This window comes from Lolium rigidum, unplaced genomic scaffold (assembly GCF_022539505.1).
Source record: "Lolium rigidum isolate FL_2022 unplaced genomic scaffold, APGP_CSIRO_Lrig_0.1 contig_11100_1, whole genome shotgun sequence".
Lineage (NCBI taxonomy): Eukaryota > Viridiplantae > Streptophyta > Magnoliopsida > Poales > Poaceae > Lolium > Lolium rigidum.
In genome coordinates, this window is record NW_025899802.1 from 1 (window position 1) to 11,778 (window position 11,778).

At 44.9% G+C, this 11,778-nt stretch overlaps 1 long non-coding RNA gene across 6 annotated transcripts; it reads left to right on the plus strand.

Annotated features, from left to right (window-relative positions):
• Window positions 1-560: 560 nt before the first annotated feature.
• Window positions 561-5,465, plus strand: LOC124680260. Of its 6 annotated transcripts, XR_006995462.1 has the most exons (5): window positions 561-3,113; window positions 3,194-3,268; window positions 3,353-3,403; window positions 3,809-3,913; window positions 5,124-5,465. It is a non-coding gene; the product is annotated as an uncharacterized LOC124680260 (long non-coding RNA). The 6 variants fall into 6 exon arrangements; XR_006995461.1 differs by having other exon boundaries at window positions 561-3,268; XR_006995465.1 differs by lacking the exon at window positions 3,353-3,403.
• The last annotated feature ends 6,313 nt before the right edge of the window (window positions 5,466-11,778 follow it).

Consider the following 11,778-nt stretch of genomic DNA (forward strand, 5'->3'; position numbering starts at 1 on the left):
ATATCCGTGTTTTCTTCTGGTAGAGGTAGAGGCAACTTCAAATCTTCTGCTATTTTTGTTGTAATTTGCTAATGAAAAGCGAGTCAAATGTAAAACCAAATACTCCACGTGTCTATATGAGTCCATTGTGAAGAAAATGAACAAATGGCATTTTTTTTGCGTGACACAATATGCAAATTTTGTAACAAAATCTAACTCAACTTGTATGTAGACTGAATAACTACTATATTATAGGGGAACAAACATCATTTTTCTCATAATTTTGAGGCCTCATAGGGAGTTATTCTCATGATGACACGTGTTGTTTCAGATCATATATTCTCCACTGCTTTTTTCTGTGTGCAGTTTCGGTACCACCTATGATTTTCTTGTGTACATTTTCCTTTATGATATTTTGGGTGTTCGGCTCTGGTGTATTGCTGGTGTGACCATAGCTTTGATAATTCTGGGCGGTGGTGGGCCATGGTGGGTCCCGATAGCACCGCTTTGACTACTTTTTGTTATTACGTGGCCTGTTGCTTATCTTGATTTCCTCTCATCTCTCTCCCCCCATCATCTTCCCCACCAGGCCCAAGCTCCTCCGCCCCACGGCCGCCGCCTCGCCTTCTGTTGCGCGTTGTTTGTCCATTTCGATCCCGTGCTATGCAGATTGACGGCTCCGTCAGCGAGGTCACTAACTTCGTCAGGCCCCCACCGGGGATGCGAGCGGTAACATTGGAAGGTGCGCGCAGGCCCCTGTGATGGCCGAACCGAGGCTGGTTCGTCGCCGTCTCCGCCAACGAGCTCCCATGGGCCGAGCCTGTGTAGCCGTGCCTAAGACGGACGGCCGCTGCGGGCGCCGCGCGTGCCTACGCGGCGAAGGCCTCGACTAAATCGGGCAAGCAACCCGTCCCTCCCCTTCTGGAACCGCACCAGCGGGTTGCTTCTTCCCCCTGCCTCCCTCTCTCCCAATGTGGAGGTTCTCCAGCTCCGGCGATAGTAAGAAGGTGGACGGCGCGGCGTGCATCCGCGTGCTGACATGCCTTGGCTTGCGGAAGCGGCATAAGGCAATCACTCTCGCCCGCCTTTCCCCCTGTGCCGATGGAGAAGAGGGAGCAGCAGCACGGAAGGAGAGCAACGGGAAAGGAGAGGCGTATGCGGGGCATGGCAGAAGACCTGGAGGCGCCCTCGCCGGTGTGGATTATCTCGCGTTGGTGGCGGCCGAGGAGATGGGGATGGAGGAAGACATCTCTGGTCATCACCGGATCGGATCACCCACCACCATCAAATCGGAGAGCAAGGCGAGGACGCTCGGGATCCGCGCCGGCGCCTGAGGCGACGAGGAGCTCTGTGGTGAGGGCACCGACGACCACCGGGTCAACCTTATGGGACAGCTATGCGACGCCGCCTATCAGTTCCGCGACTCCCAGCCAGGTTTTTCCCTGCCCGAACCTCTAACTCTCCCCTAACTTCCTACAGGTTAGATCTCTCATGTTTCCCGTCGGCCACCACTTCCACTTCTCCGAGCTCGCTGGAGGGCGCGGTTATATGGCGAGGTGTCCGCGCTCGGCCCGGCAGCAGTCAACACGGTGAGGTCAGAATAGGGGGCTTCCTCTATAGTGATTTTCGAGGCAAACGCCTCGCTCTCACCTTGCAGCCATGGAAATGGCGATGACTAGATGAAGCAAGCTGTCATGTCCTGCTTCCTCCCTCTTGGCGAGATTCAGGTGAGCTGTCTCTTCCATATGCCTCCGTTTCCCCTGAAGATGCAAATCAAAACAAAAAAATACAGGCACCAACAACGATGGGCCAACTGCGATGCACAAAAAATAAACCCAGACTGCTCCTTGCTACTGGAGTACCTAGCCTAAGGTGCAGCTCAAGGTTTCCTCACACTTAGACTTCATATCCTGTGTTCATCTACTACCTATGTGTACTTCAGGCCTTCTCACTTAAATCTGAGTCAACAAATTTTCTGCAGTTAAACATGCAGTTTGGTGCAACGGATTGTAAGAGGCTCATCAAACTCCTTTTACGGAGTGTTTTGAACTACATTGTTTTTGCAATTTTATTCCAAGGTCAAAAAAAATTCTTATTTTAGATTAGATTTGTCTTATTTCGACATTTTTTCAGGTAGTATCTGAAAGGGTTTCCCACTATCTATATGTTTTGCATCCGCGAAGGTAGTTAATCTGTAATCATTGAACCTTTTTTCACCCAAAGCCCTTATAATGATGCTCTTGAATTTAAACGCAGCAATTATTTCCAGATTTAGTGGAAGTGTATTTTTGAATGATCCTCACAACTGATGTTATCAAGCAGTAGCAGACTTAGTATCTTACTTTTTTTTGTTTTAGAAATAGGAAACGCAGTCTCAGTAACTTTGGTTTTGTTCAGCAAAATAGCTGAAGATCAATCTGTGCCTATTTTGTAGCATATTGAAGTGAGTTATTTTCATGTTTAGATAAGCTTTTCCCAAAATGTAAGGTTCTGGAGAGGTGCTACGTTATCTCATGGCCTACTTTTCTTGCGGTGTTCAGTGTGCTCCTCATCTGTAGAAATTTGCTTACTGTCGATTGGCTACTTTATAGAAAAACCATAAAGTGCTTGCCCTGCTTCCGTCAAAATTTGCTTCCCGTCCTTAATTAAGTTTTGCAGCAATCACAGAGTGCTTATTATTGCCGTACTTGCCTTTCTTCTGAACAGAATCTGTAGGCAACAGAAATGTCATGTCTTTTCTTTTTACTCAGAATGGTGCATCCAGGAGAAAGTATTTGTTACTCAAAATTTGTTGGCATTATATCCTCAACTGCAGGAAATAATGCGACCTCTCTATGGCATTCACGTTGGTCATTTTTCTGAATTGTATTTGCATCTCCAGAAAATAATTGGCTATGCTATTTCATACAAGTTAGAAAATGCTGATTTGTCACAACATTCGGTAGAAATAAGTTGTGTCTGATCCTAACATGCAATTTACTCTATCTGTTCCTATGTAATCTGCTGGCACTACTGTTTCTAACTCTATTTGTTCCTATTTAATTTGCCTGGCACTAATGTTTCTAACTCGATCGAAAAGATTTTTTCCAGGCTGTAGACCAACTCCTTTCTCACAAATGCGAGTAATTGCTGGGGTAAAAATTATCCTTCGTCCTTCAGATAGAAATACTATTTATTCATCGATTCCTAATATTATCGTACTAACTGGCCTTAGAAGCTGAGAACGTCGACGTGTACTGTAGCTTGAGAAGATGCATCTCTTGCCAGGGTTGTGCATTGCTAGAGCAAGGTCTGCACCCACCCATATTGTTTCACTTGCCTTTTTTCTCTGTCCGATCTTATTGTTGTGTGATGTGTCATTTCTTCGTTTCAGGAGTTGCTCGGTGATTTTCCTAATTTCTACGTTCTCACTACCTTTTGTCTGGTCAGTTCTTAGTCTACAACCCTTGGACTCATGATCTCCTGACAAACAGTTTAGAAATTTCATCCAGTTAGTGGCAACTAGAAAACAACATAGAGTTATCCTAATGAGGCTTCTCATAATAGACAACCCCCCCCCCCCCACCAGTTCAGCATGATGTAAATGAAAGTTCAGGGTTGTCACTATTTAGCTATTCTATAAGAAAGTGTTACTACAACATTCCAAGGAACAATTTAGGAGGCTTTATTTGAGAGGGTGTCTACCTTGTGCCTATCTGAAACAGGTTTTGCTGGTCTGGTTGTCATCCCAAAACTAACAAAATAATTAGAGACTTCAGAGGTTTCCTCTCAAATAAAGTCTTTCTTTACTGATGTTTTAATTTCTTTATTCTTTGGTTGTTTGTGCTAGGTTTTCTCCTCTGGTCCATATAATCTCATGGCTGTTGGGAATTCTGGACATCGTTGTGTGGTACTCCTTCCTTTTTTTCATGGTTCCTCACAGCTCCGCTCAAAGGTACTTACTGCTTATGCTCCTACGATAAAATCATTCACACCCTATTCATCAATTGGATGGCATGCTTGGGGTCTCCTTTTATCAGCACTACAAATAGATTCAGGTTTTTCGTGTGTTCAAATTATAAGAACAATAAGTAAATAAGTTGTATCAGGCTAACAGAGCATGTATGCATGCTGTTATTTTCACATCTATTACAAACATGTGGCATCTGGCTGCAAATATAGGTCATAATTATCATGGAAAACACGAATGGAAAAAGGAACTACCCCTGTTTTAAGTTGATACATGTTGCACATTTTTTGAATTTGAAAATATAATTGGCCTCTACTCCTGCTAGCAAGGAACATAACTGTTACTTTGTGAATTAGTGTATTAGTTACATGCTTCACTGTGTAAAGTGTACAATAAAAAAAGGGTTAGCCTTGCAGTGTCTCTCCTGCACTATCAGCACCACAAAAAGGCAAGCAACTATACTAGGATTATTGACAAGAAAAAATAGAAGATGATCCAAAACTGGCTGGCTAGGGGGCCTCTGAAACCCTCATAGTAGAAGCTATAAGTCTTTCAAATCTGTACAACAGAAATATACAGTTAAGCTAAACGATTAATCAGCTGGAGAGTACTAATCAATCAAAAGCTTTTGTTTACAAATTAAGAGGGGCAATGATTATGCTATTATCGGTTCGTCGTCTTTTGTGTGTGTGCCCCAGAGAACACGTATAAGGAGGAATGATTTGCTTTCGTTGTTTGTAGCTGGTAATTGAAAATTAGTAGCTGATTAAATTAATAATCTAGAAACTGCCTCTGTTTTGAATATCCAGATAAAAGCACCACTTATAATGGTGCTGATCTGCTTCAAATGTACGTTTTCCTATAGCAAGGTCAATGTGTTGGATAGTTTATCTTTGGCTGGATAAAGATATGTACTCCCTCCGTCTATTTTTAGGTGTCTTAGTTTTGTCTAGATACATCCGTATCTAGATATATCTTAGTTATAGATATGGAGAAAAAATTAAGACACCTATTTTTAGACGAAGGGAGTAACTTAATTATGTGGTGATTGTTAACGATCAAGACTGGCCAATACATGTTTACATGTGGTTGGGTCATGTTCTGGATCACATTCAAAACGTCATTTGCAGATTCTCTAATGGATTTTTCCTGACTAGCAGATTATTTTACACCATCTGTGTTTTACTTCTTGCAGACGTAATTCAATAGTTTGGAGCTTGAGAGACCACCAACAATTCTGGGGAAAACACACTGAACACATCTATTGTATGCACATTGAGAGATCAACCTGTCGTCTTCTGGACACCAGGTTTCCGTAGCTGTTGTTTTCATAGGGGTTTGTACCTTTGTATTCCTCTTCGTGGGTTAACTTTGTGTAGAAGTATAAGTGCAACCTATGACGCTGGACAGTCCTGTTGCCACAGTTCAGTTTCATGTGCACATTTTTTTCGATAATGATTTCAGGTGCACATGAATGAAACTCTTGCAAAGATCATGGTGCCACTTCATTTTTTCATATTTAAAGTTTTAGTCCTCTAGATAAAATATATAGTGCAGAAATCCAACAAAAAATGTACTTGCTATTAAAGTTAATAAGTTATTATAGAAGGAAAGAAATGTGTTGTTTTTTTTCCAATCTCTTGCAAAGATCATGGTGCCACTTCATTTTTTCATATTTAAAGTTTTAGTCCTCTAGATAAAATAATATAGTGCAGAAATCCAACAAAAAAATGTACTTGCTATTAAAGTTAATAAGTTATTATAGAAGGAAAGAAATGTGTTGTTTTTTTTCCAATCAAGCTAGGTTAATCTTCCGAAAGAAAAGTAGAATGCAGAATAAATTCTATTAAAAAAGAACAAAAACACCCAGGAAAACCAGACATTTGCGCCATGTTATCTACAGGAAAAAACATACCAATCCTACAATTAAAAGGGAAACAATTGTTTACGTGTACCTAGCAGTACCTAGGTAAATGTGTATCACGTTGCGCCTTTAGACCTAAAGTTTATAAAAATATATGTCTGGGGTGTGTCTAAATCTGGATGTATCTAGACAATAAAGAGTACATTTATTATAGACAAATCGCATACGTTTATTATAGACAGAAGTATTAATATTGTTGAACATCCCACTCAAAATATTATGTAAGTAAGAAATATCTATTGGGTCTAGCCAAATGACAAATATGTGATTTATTTATCTATTTGCAAATATGTGATTTATTTATCTTTAGAGATTGATCAGCTGTGACCGACTACATGAGATTATTATATTTTTATGAAATACCATTCTTCTGCTATACTTTTGCTTTTTTGTTTCACCCATGATTTTGTTCTTTGCGCAAAAGGTTTCCTATAGATATGTTATATTCTTTTAACATTTCGTAATTTCCAGTACCCATTTTATCTTATAGAATCTATATGCTACATCTTACGGCAATGAGAGGGGGGACACTACCACCGGTGGTAACACCATATTTTGCTTCATCTTATAGCTTCGGTACAGCGTATTTCCATAGGCTACGGATGAGATAATCGTATCATTAAGTAACTATTGGTTCAATTGCCCTGCCCATTCGTGAACTGTTCTTCATGAACATCTTGCCACCGGCTTTTCTTTTGTACGTAGCTAAGATGCCATCAGCTAGGTAAGAAGTAAGTGCGAATGTATTGTTGTCATTTGTCAAGTTTGCTTGATTTTGTCATTGGCATTATACTTAGACATTACGACGGTTTAGCTTCACTTCTTTTGAGATATCCCTTGCAAGTTCAAACGGTGTATCTATGTTATTTCACCTACTTCTCCATTAGTCAGCCACCATACTAGTGCGGCGGCATTCTCCATTAGTCAGCCACCATACTGGCGCGGCGTGCCGCCGCGCCGATCATTGCTAGTGATCAAAAAGGGTGAGTAAGTTGAAGAGCAGAGCTATTTTTGTTATTTTTTTACGTTTTCCCCTTCCTCTCCGGCTACATGTCATAGGCCCCTCTCCCCAATCCATATACTATTTTGGAAGGCCTCAAAACAACACTGTACTTCCGGTTCACGGCCATGGCTTTCCACCGCCTACCTCTCCTCGTGCTCATCGCCATCCTACTCCTATTCACCGGCGCCTCTGCTTCCCACAACCAGCTCCCACCGGAGTCTACCACCGCGCCCCGCCGCCACACCCCTTCCCCGGCGAGCACAGCCACCGTCCACTCCCATCCGGTCCCTAGCGCCACCACCCGCTCCATGCACCAAAACCACCTCGGGATGGACGGGAGCCAGTTGACCCTCGCCCTCGACCGCTTCACCGCCGATGCCCAACCTTCTCCCCTCGAAGAAGCCATGGCGGCGAACCATCCTGCGCCGCTTGGGCCACCCAGAGCGGCCACACCGCCGCCTCCGCTCATCGCCGCGCCGGATCTGACCTCGGAGGCACCTAAGCGGCAACAGGAGGACGCGGGCTCCGCCTCGGCTGCAACCCTCGCCGAACCGGCAGCGGCCACGGCAACAACAACGCTTCCTCAACAACTCCTCGACCAGCGCACCGCGGCGGCAGCAGCCGCAGGCTCTCTGCCTCCCACCCAAGACGGCGTCGCGAGGGCGGTGGCCTTAGGCAGCCAAGAGGGGCTGCTGCCGCTGGCGAGGGCGCTTAGGGCGCTGGGGTACAACGAGATGGCCGCGTCGGCGACGCTCCACCCTAACTTACCGTCGCTCGCGAGGTGGCACGGGCCGATCACCGTCTTCGCGGCTCCGGACATCTCCCTCCAGACCTCGTGCCCCTTCTGCTCGCGCCGCCGCGTCCTCCTGGAGCACATCGCCCTCGGCTAGTACCCGTACTCCGAGCTCGCCGCCAGCCCCACCACCAAGATCCCCTCGGCCTCCCTCAACCTCTGCCTCAACATCGCCACCGTCAGGGGCACGTTCTCCGTCCACCACGCCAGGCTCTTCGTGGAAGGCGTCGAGATTTCCCACCCCGAGGTCTACAACGACGGCCGCTACATCATCCATGGCCTCCGCACCTTCTTGCAGCCGCTCTCGCAGTACTCCTGCTTCGACCGCTCGCACTCGCGCCACTGCCACGACGACAGCAGGCCAACTACGCGGCCAGGCGGCGGCACGCCGACCCGGTCGGACGCCACCTCCGTCACCATGTCCGCGATGCGCGTGAGCATCAAGATCCGCGAGGCCATCGCCCGCCTCCGCGATGGTGCTTAGCGACGGCTTCATGACGCTTGCCATGGTGAGTGACACTGCAAGTCGTTTGCGTGTCGTGATGAGTTCTGATGACATTTGTGGCATTGCGTTACTGATTAGTGATTACAGTACTGCTTATGATCGGAATATTCTTGGAAATTTGATGCAACTGATGGCTTGATGTTTTGTGCTGAACTAACCCAATCTCACATTTTAGCTGTTCAATTGGTTGCTCTGTTCATAATACCCAGTGTGCTGAATGGCAGTTCTGCTAGAAATTACTAGTTCGACTGCATTTTCCCTTGCTAAATTTGTGTTTCCTCATGTGCTGTGCTAAATCTGTTTGTCATCAGTAAATGTAAAAATTGCCCCTCAATTGTTTCTTGATTAGTTCGAACTCACTGTAATCTACTGAACCTTCCCATGTGTGCCCAAGCACCTGCAGGATAGTGATCAATTTTTTTTCTGTGCTCTGTCATGATGGAAAATACAATTTACAATTGATCCATGGTTTTCCTTATTTTTTCTTCTTCTTGAAACATAACTTTGTTGTGTGAGTTCTTTTTGTGGACTTTGATTGAAGTGGCCGTCTCGATCGATTCAGAGGTTTATCTCTAGGACCTGTATCTGCATGACGAATTGTGTAGCATGAATTGCATACTACTAGTATCGAGCTATATAGCTGCAAAGTGTGTTATGTTCGATAGATTCGGTATGGTGTTTAGGGTAGCAACTTCTTGTGTACGTAGACAATGTCCAAGTTTGATTCAAGCATAAGGTACATAAATAATGTCCAAACTATAGCTGCAAAGTGTATGGATTATGGAATCAGCAGCTGACCATGCTGTGTGAATGAAGTTCTGCATTGTTTTGGCAGTTGCAACTTGCATATATGTGCAGTGGGTGACCCAGATGCTTGCTTGGCTTGTAATTCTTCTCAGAAATGCTCGGACTTCAGCAATTATTTAATCCGCACCTAAGCGCTAGAATTTTGTTTTGTGAAACACCTATGAATTCTGGGGTGGAGTATTCACTATTCAGATGTTGGCATGTGCTGGCAAGATCTACTCGAACATTCCCTCATTGTTCATTCCTTTTACTGACCAATGAAAATGGAGTAGATTTTTTATGCTTCCCTTTATTAGCAGTCGCTGTAACTGGTTATTTCGATGTGGTAATTTCATAATCAGGCTAACTATAAAGGGAATGTTGACTCTTCTAGTTTAACTGCCTGTCTTTTTAATTCTTTCAAACACCTGTTTTGTTAATCGTTGCTCCGTGCCTCTTGTTTCAAGCTGTAGCCCATGTCAGGCATTTTGTATTGGCAGATTTCTTGATGCAAAAGTTTGAAAATCGTAGAATTCCATCAAAAGATCCTTCTCTACCACACAGGGAAACTGTATATTTCAAAGATATTTGAGTCGGCCAAATTTTTCAAATGGATTTTATAATTTTTTGAAACAGCAAAAATGAAGTGCCCACAGACTGGGGAATTTGGGTATGTTTGGTTTGAGCCCCCACTTTGCCCCCACCAAGAAATTGGCATGACCAATGCAAGGGCATTGCACTACCAAAATTTTGGCAAAAATACACCATGTTTGGTTTGCAATAAACTGATTTCGTGCATACTAGCTTCTGAAATATTTTATAGACCTAGTAACTAGATCTGAGAAAATATGTAGATTATTAGTACCAAGTGTGATGCACTTATAAAGAGGAAATTTTTTTGGTCCAATGACATGCTTGTAATTTTTATTTTTTAGGTCTGTTTGTACTTCTATTGATGATTATTATTAGATTAACCAAATTTTCGAAAAAAAGAGGAAAAGAATGCCATGCAACCGTTGCGGCTGGAGGTTTTGATACACACCTAGACTACTTACTGCATACACCTGCTAAGAGCAAGTACAATAAGATACAGTCAACATGCTATAAGATTTAAAATAATATAGTTTATAAGATTTAAAATAATATAGTTTTGCTGAGATGGATGCGAGAGAAGAGAAGAGAGAAAAGAAGCAGGATAATAGCCGGATAATAGCCAGCGCGTGCTACTAGGCACTTTGTGAGATTGCAAGGTGGGCCATATGAATATAAAGTAGTTCATACTAGTATCTAACTATTGTATGGGCTGACTACAAGTAGACTATAGATGACATGGCAAAAATATATAGCCAACTGCTATTGTTCTTGCTCTAATTATGTGAGGTCGGTTGATTAATTCAAGACAAAACTATCAACTCATCACCATCGTCAGCAGAACAAAGGCGCACAACAAGGGATTCCCTTTCTCCCGCCCCACTTCGCGAGCCCTAGGTGACATCGGGGGCTACCATGCTGGCCTGAAGGGCTTCCCTTCCTCGCCCCCCTCCGTCCCACCGCCGCAGTAGGTCCCTTTGGGCGAAGCCCAAACCGTGCCGGTGGCGGTGGGGTCTTCTCCCTCGCGCGGTGGCAGAGTACTCGCTGGGAGTGGCGTCGTGTGGCGTGGCGGTGACTCGACGGCGAGGTGTTGCGGAACTGCGGCGACACGCGCATATGACATCGACGGTAGATGTGTGGTTTACCCTGCGACAGAAGCTCCCTACGACGGAGGCTAGGAGCTCACGACCTAGATGGGCTTTGTTATAAACGTGACAAGCAAATAACGAAAAACGAACAAGAACACACACACAAGGAACACAAGGTTTTAATGTGGAAAACCTCTAACAAAGAGAGGGAAAAAACCCACATGCGTCAGCTAGCAAAACTTCACTATATCGGAAGTGTTTATAAACGACGTGGGTTATCGTATGAAGCGATTAACCCTAGCGAGCGGCTTACACGATGTATATATATGAGGTGATGCCGATTCAGTCGGCCTCCCTCCGCTCATCATCGAAGTTAGCCTCCCTTTTAGTATGAATTTGGATCACAACATAACAAGCTTTGGCGGGCCTACGGTTCTAGGCTCATGCGTGCATGTGGGTATGGTGGCGCCTGATGGCGTCGACAACTAGGCTCCATGGCGGTGCCGGTGGCCGGCCAGGCGGTGGAGAGCTAGATCCTCACCGGCCAGCCCCCATTCGGTGGAGAGATTGTGGTGGGACGGTGGTCAGTGCCTCCTACTCCGATCAAGGTTGGCATGTCTTGTCTCTCGTAGGCGGTATGGACAATAGGCGACTCATTGCCACACTTGTTCGAGGTGCTTTGGGATCAGCGGTAGTGCAGGGCGAAATACCTGTGCCAAGCTGTCGACGACGACAAATGTGAGCACTATTACCTCCTTGGAGGTGTTGTCATGGACTCATGGTCACCGCTCAGATCACGGGCTTCAGGGGCACCATGTACACCTTCGCCAACACTTCTTGGTTGATGCCTCCTTCGGCATGGTTCGGTCCCGTTGGTCACTCGCCGACCCTTTGGCGCTTATGGGTGGGCGGTGTGTTGGCTTGCGCCATCCTGAAGTTGGATTTGGCCCTATAGAGTTTCTTTCTTCGATCGTGACATGGCCTTGAAGCTCAGTGTATCGTCTCTTTGAGAGGTGCTAGGCGAGTTCTTGTCGCTTAGTTAGAGTGGGTTGTATTGTAAACCATATGGTGGCGTGTTTGTATCTTAGCCTCTTCTCCTATGATATTTGAGAAGGTAGGAAGGTCGGCAGACGGCATTGACACTGGTGGAAAAACAGGCT